We start from the raw sequence: 13,006 nt of genomic DNA on the forward strand, positions 1-13,006 counted from the left end.
TATTCCTGATGCAAAAAAGTGAAAAAAACCCAACAAACAACAACTTTTCAGGGGGCTTTAAAAAAGGAGAGAAAGGGAATTTTTGTATGGGCAGGTAGTGACAGGACAAGGGGCAGTCCTGATTTAAACAGCCGGGGGGGGTGGGTGAGATGGGATTGGGAGGGGCTGGGATGGAATTCCCAGAGCAGCTGTGGCTGCCCCTGGATCCCTGGAAGTCTCCAAGGCCAGGCTGGATGGGGCTTGGAGCAGCCTGGGACAGTGGAAGGTGTCCCTGCCACTGTGGGGTGGAACTGGGTGAGCTTTGAGGTCCCTTCCAACCCAAACCAGTCTGCGATTCCATGATCCCATGAGTTCAAGCATCTTGAACATTCATGGGAAGAGAAACTCTGATTTTCTGGAAAATTTTGGGAATATAAGCACCAGGGCCTCGTGGATCTGATTCATTCTCTTTTCTCCTTGATCTGGTATTTAGTTCACACCAACACTTGCCCAAATTTAAACTCTGAATTGAGGAAAAACCCAGTTTGACAGATGTTGAGTGTCCCTTGTGTGTGATGGGGCAGCTCCTGGGTGACTGGGCACAGGGATAAGCCAAATGACAGGGACAAAACAGAGCTCAGGATTGGAAACAGGGATAAACCAGGTGACAGGGACAAAACAGAGCTCAGGACCAAGCCCAGGGCACCCAGTGCTGATCCTGGCAGAGCAGAGCAGTGCTCCAGGGCTGGGAATGCTGAGCCACCTTAAACCACCTCAGTGGGACAGGTGGCAGCAGCTCCAGGAATGCACAAACTGATTTTTTTGTTCATTTTGACATTTTTGCCCCTCCCCACCTCCTTAACCCCAGCTGGATGTCAACCAGCCCAAGGCTGATCTTGTTCCATGTCCATAAAGCTGCAGTGGTGATGACACCCAGGGTGAAAATTCAAAATATAAATGGGGTTGTTTCACTTTGCAACCCCCTCTGAGCATGGCTACTCGATGTTCTTAAAAGGGAGAGGGGTTGGGATTCACCTGGTAAATTTTCTGGTCAATTTGGTTTATCTAAATCATTCCTTTGTACAAAAAGCTGGGAAAATCAGCAGAAAATCAGCTTGGGAGGATGTGGTTATCGGGAGATAATCAGGCCCTGGGGAAAGCAGACACACCTGGCTCTGCTGTGCCCTTGAAGAATCATTAACTCCCTTCCACCCCCCTGCAGGAATCACCACTGGCCTCTGATTCCTGCTCTGCACCTCGGAGATATCCCCAAAAGCAGCTCCTGGGCATGTCCTGAGCTAGCCACGATTCCTGGAGCAGCAGAACACATCCCAGGCAGCTCCTTAAACCTGGCTCAGCTGTGAGCAGGAGGAAGAGCTTTCCAGGGGTGCAGGGTGATCCCACTGCCCCAGGCTGGGCTGCCAGGAGCTGCCCCGGAGCAGGGGCCGGCAGTGACAGCCTCTCCCTGCTGGAATTCCACACTCTGGTCCCTCCACCTTTTAATTCAGGGTGCTGTGAATGCATTTCCTGGCCAAAAATCAACCCCAGAGCAAGGCAGGCACAGTTCCCAGGGGAGCCATGGCTGAGAGAGACCCGGACTGATTTAGGGACAGTGGGGAAGGGATGAGGAGGAGGAATAAGAGGGAAAAAGGAGGGGGAAAAAGGAGGGATGATGAGGAGGAATGAGGTAGGATAAGGAGGAGGAATAAGAAGGAAAAAGGAGGAATAAGAAGGAAAAAGGAGGAGAAATGAGAAGGGATGAGGAGGAGGAATAACAAGGAAAAAGGAGGTGGAATAAGGAAGGGTGAGGAGGAGGAATGAGGAGGAATAAGGAAGGATAAGGAGGAGGAATAAGAAGGAAAAATGAGGAGGAAAAAAGAGGGACGATGACAAAGGATGATGAGGAGGAATAAGGAGGAGGAACAAGAAAGGTTTTCTATCAATCTCATCCTCAGAGCACCAAGAGTTACACCAGGGTGGGGACAAACCCCCCAGAGGGATCCATGAGGAGCCAAGGAGAAAGGAAGGGGCAGGGAGAGGGGAGTGGAGCCTTTGGGTTTTGCCACTGACCCCCACGTCCTTTTTGCAGGGAGAAGCCTGGTTCCCTGCAGCACCGATGCTGCTGGCCCCAGGCACGCCCCCTCGGCCTCTGGAAACCCAAAGGGAAAATATTTTCATTGGAAGGCAGCGCTGATACCTCGGCAAGGTGGAAGTGGATGTGACACCTCCTGCCCTGAGCCCCTTGGCAGTGGCAGCTCCTTCCTGAGCCCGGCGTGTCCCAGCCTGTGACAGCCACCGCAGCTCCCTGACCCAGGAGCTCTCCTGCCCTTCCCTCCCAGCACAAAGGGGATTTGGCTCCTCAGCCTCTGGGATCCCTTCCAAGGGGGAAGGGGAGCACATCCAGGCTGCTGTGGCCCAGCCCAGACACCTGATGGTGTTCACTGAAGCATTTTCCTGCAAGACCCATCCTGAGAGATTTGGCACTTGCACATCCCCACCTCCCCCAGCTCCCACCCTCCAACTGCCACGGTGTACTTTGGGAGGCTGCCAGATTCTATTAATTAAACTATTATCTTCCCTCACTCTTTCTTTTTTTATTATTTTTTTTATTGAAGATCTCGTAGCTCTAAGGAATCCATTGTTTATTTTAATTAGTAGCAAGGATTTATCTGGAAATCCCTACGTGGTGCTGGCTGCGTAACCAGGCTGCAGTTTTGTACTCTTCCCAGGTGAACATGGAAATGTTGCTGGCTTGAAATTAAGGGCACAAAAGTACCTTTCATTTCAGCACAAACCTTAAAAAAAGCCCCAAAACCTGAATCTCCAGGTAAGGGAAAAGTGAATATCAGCCTCATTGCACACACATTTATTAACTCCAATTTATTCCTGGAGGAATAAATGGGCAGTGGAGGAATAAAGGGACTCCAGGACACAAGTGGACAATCCCTGCTACAAACTGAACAGGATTTCTTTGCTGATTTGACAGATAGAGAGAAAAAAAGAAATTAAGGCAGTGTTCCAGCCTGGCTGTCCAGCCAAGAGTTTTCACCTGCTCCTGCTTCTGACTTCAGGGCCTCACTCACCCTGAGAGCAAAGCTTCTCTCTGCCTTAGTCATTCTATAATTAGACAGGTTAATGAGTTATTTAAAGTTGATGGGATCTCCAGAACCCTCCTCTCCCTCATGCCCAGGTCAGGTGTGACACAGCTCCTCTCCATCCCCACCTCAGGATGTCTCTGTCCCACCTGTCAGGCACTGAAGTGATGAACACATCCCAAAAGTGTTCAGATCATGGTATCACAGAGTCATGGAATGGTTTGTGTGGGAAGGGACCTTAAAGATCAATTAATTCCACCCCTGCCATGGCAGGGACACCTTCCCCTGTCCCAGGCTGCTCCAAGCCCTGTCCATCCTGGCCTTGGGCTCTTCCAGGGATCCAGGGGCAGCCAGAGCTGCTCTGGGAATTCTATTCTCCAAGCCTCCCCACCCTCAAAGGGAACAATTTATTCCTGATATTCCCTCTAATCCTCCTCTCTGCCTGTTTGAAGCCATTCCCCCTTGTCCCTCCCCTCCAGGCCTGGTGAAGATCTCTCTCCATCCTTCCTGTTGGCTTCCCTCAGGGAAATGTTTGGGATGAATGCAGAGAATTCAGCACTTCAGCTTCCCAGTCAAGGCAGCCCCTCAGACTGAACTGTGCCATGCCATGCCATGCCATGCCATGCCATGCCATGCCATGCCATGCCATGCCATCCCATCCCATCCCATCCCATCCCATCCCATCCCATCCCATCCCATCCCATCCCATCCCATCCCATCCCATCCTCAGATCCCTGTGTTTGCCTGAAGATCTGTCTGGTTTTGGGATCTGCTTTAGAGCAGAACTGACAATTTCCCATCAATCACCTTCTCCAGTTTTTAATTCCTCCTCCCAGGGAAGTTCACCCAGGGGTGAGAAACTCTCAGCTGCCTCCAAGGAAACTTCCCCTCACTTATTTCTTCTCCTCCCTCCAAAACATGGAACACTGATGGAGGGAATTCTCTGCAAGCCACAAATACACTTCTGCAAAATTTCATCTCTTGGCCCAGCCTGAGCATTTCAGTGACCAGGGAGAAGAAAGGAAGGAGCAGGAATGAAGGATTGCCTCTGCTCCCAGCCTGGGAGGGGTTGGATCCATGTCTCTGGGAAGGGACAAAGGAGCTGTAATTCCCAACAAATAATAATATATAAAACACAACTCCCAACAAAACCTCAGCAGGCTGCTGCTGTTTGACATTTATCTACGGGATCCACCAGCACGAGGCTTTGTTGGGAGTTCTCCAAGCCTGTCTGCCCCTTTTCTTTCCCTTGGAGTGGTTTCTGCTGGAGGGGATTTTGCAAGGCAGGGGTTGCTGTGAGACCAAGGAGTTTCCCTCCATTCCCTGCAGTCAGCTCTTTACCTAAAACTCCTCCTGAAACACTGGGATATTCCTGATTAGTGACAGGGATTTATTTGGGCTCCCCAGCAGGAATTTGCCTCTCCCAGTGAAGCCACTCAGCTCCAAATGCAATTTTCAGCCTCTGTGATGTCAGTCCCAGCTTCCTGTCCTCCCTGGAATTCTGGATTCCCAAAATGTGGCCCCTTCTGCTGACTCATGCCCGGAGCAGCCCAGGTGGGTGCCATTAACTCAGCTCAGGAAGTGGAAATTCAGAGATTGTCCCCACAGCCAGCCGGAGATGCTGGCAAGGAGCAGCCCTGGACAGGAGCCAGCTCAGGAAGCAGCTCGGGATAATGAGGTTGAGATTTGTTGGTGGAGCAGAGGAAAAGGCCAAGGTGCAGAGTGATTTGGGTGATTCCATCTGCTCCCAGCCTCCCAAGGCAGGATTCCAGTTCCAAACTGATCTCATCCCCAGTATCTGGTTGAAAATGGATATTCAGGATTCAGAGTGACCATCAGAGCTCATAGCTTTCTAAAGAAGATGAGAGGAAGTTGTTCCTTTCTGACCACACGGCTGAGAATTTGATTCCAGCAAACTTTGGGGTTTTCCTATCGTTTTTGTGAAAGGTCCAATCGCTTTCCTTGCAGCTGAAAAACTGACAAGCACAATGAGCTGAGTGCTTTTCCTGAATCACTTGGCCAGATGGTAAAGAAGAGCAGGGAACTTCCCAGACAATGAAGAGGAATTTGGAAAGGTCCAGAAATAAATTTTGATTTTTTATTTTTTTATTGAGAGAGTATAAAATGAGGTAATTATCTATAATTTTTTTTTTTGAGAAATATTAGAATAGTTGGAGATGAAAGAATTGAGTGCAGGAGCCCAGAACTCTGATTTACTGTTTTCTACTCTCAGACCACAAGAATTTTGCAAAGCATTCCTCAAGAGCAAACTCTGCTAGATTAGAGCCTGATGGAGCAGAATTGAGGACAAAGTTCCACAGCAGCCTGGCTGCCCACTGCCTCAACATCCTGAAATTTCCACAGCTAATGATGGAAACCAGAGGGAAACAACCACAGCAGCTCCTGAGGAGCTGTATGGGACAACCCAAAAGGCAAAGCTTTGGGCTGAGATCCAGAGTGATCCTGGAAACCTCATTTTTTAATCCAGAGCGAGACATTTCCACTGGCTCGTGACCATGCTCCATTCATAACCCTCGAACTGCTGATAGTACACCATTCCTGGGAAGTCCTGGGAAAAATGGGGATGGATATTTGGGTAGAACAGCCCTTAGGCTGATCCTAAATGCCAGCCTCTCCTGGGACTGGCACTTCCAGCTGGGCTGCAGACACCCCAGGGGATTTTGGAGCTTTAACTCTGGCAGTTTAAGGAGGTTTTTTTTGCTCTCCTTGTTGTTGAAAGTGATTATTTAGGGAATTAGCAGCTAAAAAGTCCTAAAAATGCCACTGGGGTTGCTTGTCCTACCCTGCTAGCTCCTGTGTGATGGGAAAGGTGGAGAATCCAGATCTGCAGGCCAGGCTGAGTTACCAGAAATACCTGTGAGAGTCACAGGGACACACAGAGCCTCGCTCAGGTCCTGGCAGGAACACCTGAGTGTCACAGGGACACCCCAGCCCACTCAAACTCCCCCTCAGGTCCTGGCAGATTGGAGTTTTCCCTGTGAAAACCCTTCCAGTGAAGCACCAAGGACTGCCCAGCTCCAAATCCAGCTGGGACAGAGAAATCCCAGCTCCACATTTCCACCTTTCCTTCTTCCCACATCAAACCCCCAAACTGCACACCCTCATCTCCAGGTGAGTTCCTTCTGTTCTCATCCTTGACCTCAGAAAACCTCAAACAAATTTTCCTCTCTATCAGATTATGCCCTTTTCTGACCCAAAAATAAAGGAATTAAGAAGCCTTTTAAAAACTTGTATTCCATTTTTACGAATTTTCATTCAATTTTCAGTCTCATGTAAAGAAAAAGATAATACAGATGTTATAATTCACACTATCACAATCAAAAACACACTATTTCTTTATTACAATACTGACAGTATTGTAATTATATATTGTAATTATATATTAGATATATGACAATACATATATTATATATATGTTATCTATATGCAATATATGTTATATATATGTGTAATATATTTATATATATAAAAATATATAATATTATGACAATACTGTGTCACATTATAAGCATTTCTTAGTTATCAACTTTTTCAACACCACGCTGTGAATCCTTTAAAACCAATAATTTAAAATGACCCCTCATAAGTCCTACTACAAATGTTCTATTTCTCTAAATTATCGAATCTTATTTACAAACCCCTGCCTCTGATTTCCCCCCTCTTTTCCTGCAGCTCCTGCAGCCAGCCCAGCTCCACCTTCCCCTCCCAGGCAGGTTCTGCCCATCCCACAGAATTCCCTTTCCACCTCCCTTTAGCTCTGAGCTCCTGCCTTCTCCACCCTTCTGGGAACCCCTGGCTGCTTTTCCAGCTTTTCCCACTCCAAAGACCTTCTCCCCAGCCCTCTGCACCCCCCAGCCCAGGGGGCAGGGGCTGAGGTTGGCTTTGAAGCCCTCAGGTGTGGAGCAGGGCTCTGGGGGTGCTGAGTGCTCCGAAATGTGGGATGTGTTTTCCTAAGGGCACCTGCCAGAGCCCTGCTGACACATCAAGGGAAGGAAAATATTTGCCAGGAGCCACCTCTCCCTGGGTCCCCCTGCCTTGGTGGGGATGGTGAGTTCAGCTGGGGCTGCAGGCACGGTGCTGCTCCAGCCAGGCCTTCCCTGACAGCTCCCGGGGGCAGCAGCAGCCAGGAGTGGGAAAAGTGCTAGGACCAGCTTCAGGCTTAAAAAAAAAAAAATTCTATTTCTATTTCTATTTCTATTTCTATTTCTATTTCTATTTCTATTTCTATTTCTATTTCTATATTTCTATTTCTATTTCTATTTATTTCTATTTCTATTTCTATTTCTATTTCTATTTCTATTTCTATTTCTATTTCTAGTTAGTTATAGTTATAGTTATAGTTATAGTTATAGTTATAGAATATTTATTTTTATTTTTATTTCTATATTTATATTTATATTTATATTTATATTTATATTTATATTTATATTTATATTTATATTTATATTTATATTTATATTTAATATAAATTTTCTATTTTTCAGGTTCTGTGCTGCTTTAGTGTGTGGGTCTGGGCTCACATCAGGGGATGGTGAGCTGTCTGCACAGAGCAGGGACACAAAACAATTCCTGCTCCAGCTGGGCACCAAGGACAAATGATCCAAATCTCAGCCCAAGAGCACAAACCCCGTGGGCTGCAGAGAGAAAAACAAGCAGGATGGGACTGGATGGGCTGCAGCTGGAACTGGACACTGAACTGCAATGTGCACATGGAGCAGAGCTGAGCCCAGGGAGAGACCCCGGCAGCGCTCGTGCATTTTGGGACTGTGATGGACCATTTTGTTTCACCTTGGGTGCAGCCCTGGCTACTCCTCTGCCTCTCTCCCCTGGGCTGCAGGAACCTGTCCCAGAAGGGTCACCAAGGAGAGGTGGAGCTGTTTCAGGTCTCGACTCTTTTCTCCAAAGGCTGCCTTGAAGGTCTTCCTGAATTTGTCAGGCTTCTCCTTCCAGAAATTCAGAAATAATTATACCCAAATTCATGGAATCATGGAATGCTTTGGGTTGTGAGGGACCTTAAAGCCCATCCAGTGCCACCCCTGCCATGGCAGGGACACCTTCCACTGCCCCAGGCTGCTCCCAGCCCTGTCCAGCCTGGCCTTGGGCACTGCCAGGGATCCAGGGGAGTTCTCAACCTTTCTGGCCAAAAATTGTCCCCTTTGGACTGTTTGTGACCCTGGAATTCCTGGTGGAAATTAAAGATCAGTAACAATGCTTGGATTTGCCCATTTAACTTTTCCACAGCCTGACTATTTTTAACTTTTTTCTCCCCCCACCCCCGCTGTGATGATGATTGTTCCTGGCTCCAGCTTGGATTTGTAGCCAAGCTAAAATGAAGGAATGTCCTCTGGACTTTCAGGTCAATAATCTGTTTATCTCCTGACATCTTTGTGAGGAATCTCTTCACACCATTCCCAATTCATGATGCAGAATTTTAGGTTCAGAATTTTAGGTTCAGATTTTTAGGTTCAGAACGAGACAAAACTCACACAAGGAAAGGTTCTTATTGACAAAGATGAAAAAAAAATTAAAATAAAAATTAAGAATAAATACGAGTTACAGAAAGAACCCAACCAACCAAAAAGACAAATCAAAACAGAGAAAGGAGCTGAGGTGGCTGGGGATCAGGGATTGAAAGCAAGGAGGAAAATGTCCCGGAGATCTGAGGTTTATCTGAGCAGGACCAGTCAGAGCAAGGACACAGGAGAGGTCACGGCCTGAAGGCAACAAATCTTCCCTGGAAAAGACAACCTGTCCCACAGGGAAGGACTTTTTAAGGTGAAGCCATGGAGATCGAGGTGATAACAGCAAAATTTTCCAGTTCCACTGCAAAGAAAGGCCGGGATGCTCCCAGCACATGGAGGAATTTCCAGGAGGGCTGGAAATTCCTCAGCTTTCACCTCCAACAACCTTCAGCTGGAAGTTCTGCACACAAACCCCAAAGCAGAACCGAGACCACAACGTGCCTGCAATTGTCTCCTCCTCGCAACATCTCAATTTCCCCGGGCTATTAACAGACACATCTCTCCCTCTGCCCTGACATCTGGCCGGGATTTTCCCCTCAGGAAAGGCAGGATGCCATCCCCGAGCCGCGATTCCAGGGTTGTTAAACAGCAGGGATTATCGGGCAGGACAATATTAAGTGGTATTTAACAGCAAGACCAAAGTTCCTTGTCAAACGCTTGACTTAGTGTTCCTTGATTGTTCGCATCCCAGCGCCGGGACCTTTTGCACTGAACCATTTTTCATTTTGACAACAAACTACCGCAGCTCTCCAACGCTGCCTGGCTGGAGCTGCCAGCAAAGTATTCCTGGGGCAGAAATATGGCCAGGGAGAGGGGCTCAGGGCTGCAGGAGAGGAGCTCTCCTCGCGGGGAGCAATGGCATTCCGAGCAGTGGGTGTCCCGAGTCACAGCCTGGCTAATGCGCTCAGTAGGATCCTCTGTCTAGTCATAACAATGGGGGGAGAAAAAGTCCCCAAAAAGGGAGAGAAAAAGAGAAAAATCGAGGTTGAGATTCCAGGCTGCCTTCTTCTGGGTGCGTCTTAATGAGGATGTGGGGTGGGAGATGAGGGGAGGCTGGGTTACTGATTTAAGGGGGGTTTCCAAAAGGTTTCGGGGGAACCTGAAGGGCCTTTAAACCTCCACCAAAGCTGTTTTTATTAAAGCACTAAACCCAGGAGTGCTTATGAAAGTCAGAGTGTGATGTGAGCAAAAGGCAGGAAATAAAGGGGAAAAAAAAAAGGGGGAACTTAATGAAGGTTTAATCTTCAAGGGAATATGGACTTGGAGACTGTAAATCTAATGGAATGGCCCCATATTCCAATGTCAAAAGCTGCCATCTTCTGCGAGCAAATTTAACATTTTCAGAGGAGAAATGGAGTTTTAAACCCAGCTCTTTCTGCTGTTAAAAGATGGGATGTGGTAGCTGGAGACAGCTACAAACCCGGCTCTTTCCAAGGGTCTTTGCTACTGACAGATTTATTAGGGAATTTACCACCCCCTTTCCATCCTCTTCTGTCTGTACATGCTCCCTCTGTGCTTCCAGGCTGGAAAAGTTCCATGAAAAATCCTGGAAATTTGATTGTGAGCTACTCTGGACCCAGCCAGAAAAGGAGACTGCTTTTCACTGCAGGAGAAACAAACTTTGGGGTTTGCAATCTGTATTTCTGATTTTTATTTCAAAATTCCTACATTTCCTCAGTTTCCCTTTTCTTTGTGCTTTGTTTTGGAAAGGAGAGCAAAACCCAATTTAAATTCACATTTTGGGGCCATTCCATACTCTTTTAAAAGAATTCTAGCAAGATTCCTGGAGAAATGTGGCATTAATATCAGAAATTAATATATGGATTTATTTTTACTTCATCCTGAAGGGAACTGGGCATTCTTACAGATTTCTGTGTACAGCACAGCATCACTGAACACTCCAAACCTTTCTTGCTGCTCCATCTGTGCCCTGAGCAAGCCCCATTCCCAGTGTTTCTTGATTCACCACAAAAGATTAAAATGTTTGCTCGTGGCTTTCCAGATAACATTGTGAGAAATGCAGAAGATCAAATGTAATCCCAGTTTTATTCATCCCTACACACACTCCCATGGATTCCTCTTGTCAGCCTGACAACAGCAAAACTGTGAGCTCATCTTAACATAAATTTTTTTCCAGAGGATCTAATCCAATTCAATAAAAAGTTGAAAAAAATCTCATTATTTGGAACAAATGAAAAGAGGATAAAACCTTTGAACTGCCCTGAGAATGTTGCCAACCTCAGAAATATGCAAAGCTTATTAATTATGAATTATTAGCTCAGATGCTACAGCTTTTTTCTCTTTTCTCAGTTATCCATGGCTGTAAATCAGATGGGACAGAGTTTGTTATCTGATTTCAGATTAACAAACACTGAGGAGGAACATAAATAATATAAATAAAACCAGCTCAGGCAATGAATTCCACCCCATTGCTGCTGTAAAAGAAAGGAGAATCCTCACCAATAAACAACAGGGAATTTGAGAAGAGAATTTCTCTGTTTTCATGTCTGTAAAATGACACCAGGCTTGGCTGGGTGCAATGTGACTTGGAATTAAAGGAAAATAATCTGAGTGCACTTTAAAGCTGCAATAAACCCTCCAAATTTGTACCTAAAACACAGATCCCCGATGAAATTCTCCTTGAATTCCTAGGAAGTGATGGAATGGACACCAGGCCGTGATTTTGGCTTTTCATGGAGTGCTCTGTGCCCCTCTCCTGCTCCCTCACACACCAAATAATCCTGGCCCCTGCCAGAATATTTGCCTCCCAAAGTATCGCTCAGCTGCTGTGGGAATTGTGTAAAACAGTTTGTTCTCAAGCAATTAAAGCATTTCAAATTAAATGGTCGGGCCAGCAATAATCATGCCTGGCTAAAAATGGATGAAAATTAACACCTTTGCTCCAAGATCCCGGAATGCCGCGGCCTTTTCCCACTGCTCCAGCCAGGGGCTGGGAGCTGCCCTTGCTTTGGTTCTTACAGGAGCAAACCTAAAACCTGTACCAGGATAAGCCTGGAATTAGGGCTGCCTGGAGCCTGATCAAGGTGCACCCTCTGTGGTTTGGGAGCCTTTTGCCTCCCTCACCCTTTTCCCTGGGGATTCCCTTGTTTTGGGAAACAATTCCAGCAGACTGACCTGTGCTGCTGTCGAGCCAAACCATGGGATGACTCCTCTGAAACCACTTCAAAATTCCAGTTTCTTAGAATTTTTTTATCTCCCACACCCAGAAACTCTTCAAATGTTGGAGCAGATCCCCCCAGATCCCAGGACAAGGGGTGTTCCTTATGGAATGTGCCTAACTCGCCCCCAAAGGGACACGAGCTTCCTGCCTTGCTCCATCTTGTCAAACTCCCATCCAAAAGCTGAAGGAACTTCAAGACTTTTTGGTCTCTCTGAGGCAGGGGTAGAGTTAAAAGTTAAAACAACTCAGATGTGTCCTAAAATCCCAGCTTCCACAGAGAATCTGTGGCTGTCCCATCCCTGGAAGTGTTCACGGACACTTTGGAGCACCCTGGGATGGTGGAAGGTGCTCCTGCTCATGGCAGGGGTGGAATGAAATTATCTTTAAGGTCCCTCCCAACCCAAACCATTCCACAATTTGAAAATTCAGTCAGAATTCTGCCATTCCATGGTGGATGATCCTTTCTCAGCTCGGGCACACGCGAGACATTTCATTTGTAATTTAGATGGTTCTGTCAAATGTTCAGCTCCACGCTTTGTCCAGCCTAGCAGTGCATGAATCCAACATTGTCCATGGGATTTCACAGGAATAATGAAACTCCTTCTTCCTACAAGCCACGCTTACAAAAGAGAGGAGAGTTAATCACCAATTCCCTGTTTTCTGCAACCCCCAGAGTCAGACTCTGCTGAGGAGCTGCTGCTGGAATGGTGCAGGGGAAGAAACTCAGCTGAGCCCCCAAGGTGATCCAGGGAGGGAGAGGACACACAGGTGCTTGGCAGCTGCTGATCCATGGGCAGCCTTTAATTCCATAAAAATGCCAAAATACTGATATTACTAATACCAATAATATCAACATTATTGATATTATATTATCAATAATAACCTCAGACTGGAAAACAGTGGGACAGAAGGGTGAAGAACAAATTGTCACATCGTGAGCTGCACAAGCTTCAAATCCTGCTCTGCTTTATTTGCATTTAAGCTTAAATCTTCTCCACCTGCAGGCACAGAGGTATAAACTCTGCAAAACTTTACTTTGAGTGAAAATTACTTTGAATTAATTCAAATTTGAATTTCAATTCACTCAAATAACAAAATTTTTGCAATTTTGAAAATTACAAAATTACTTGGAGTGAATTCAAGACAAAATGTTGCAAATATTTCAAAGTGGCTGTTCAGTATTTCAGGTAATACTGGCAATGAACAAA

Source organism: Passer domesticus, chromosome 20 (assembly GCF_036417665.1).
Source record: "Passer domesticus isolate bPasDom1 chromosome 20, bPasDom1.hap1, whole genome shotgun sequence".
In the NCBI taxonomy this organism is placed as follows: domain Eukaryota; kingdom Metazoa; phylum Chordata; class Aves; order Passeriformes; family Passeridae; genus Passer; species Passer domesticus.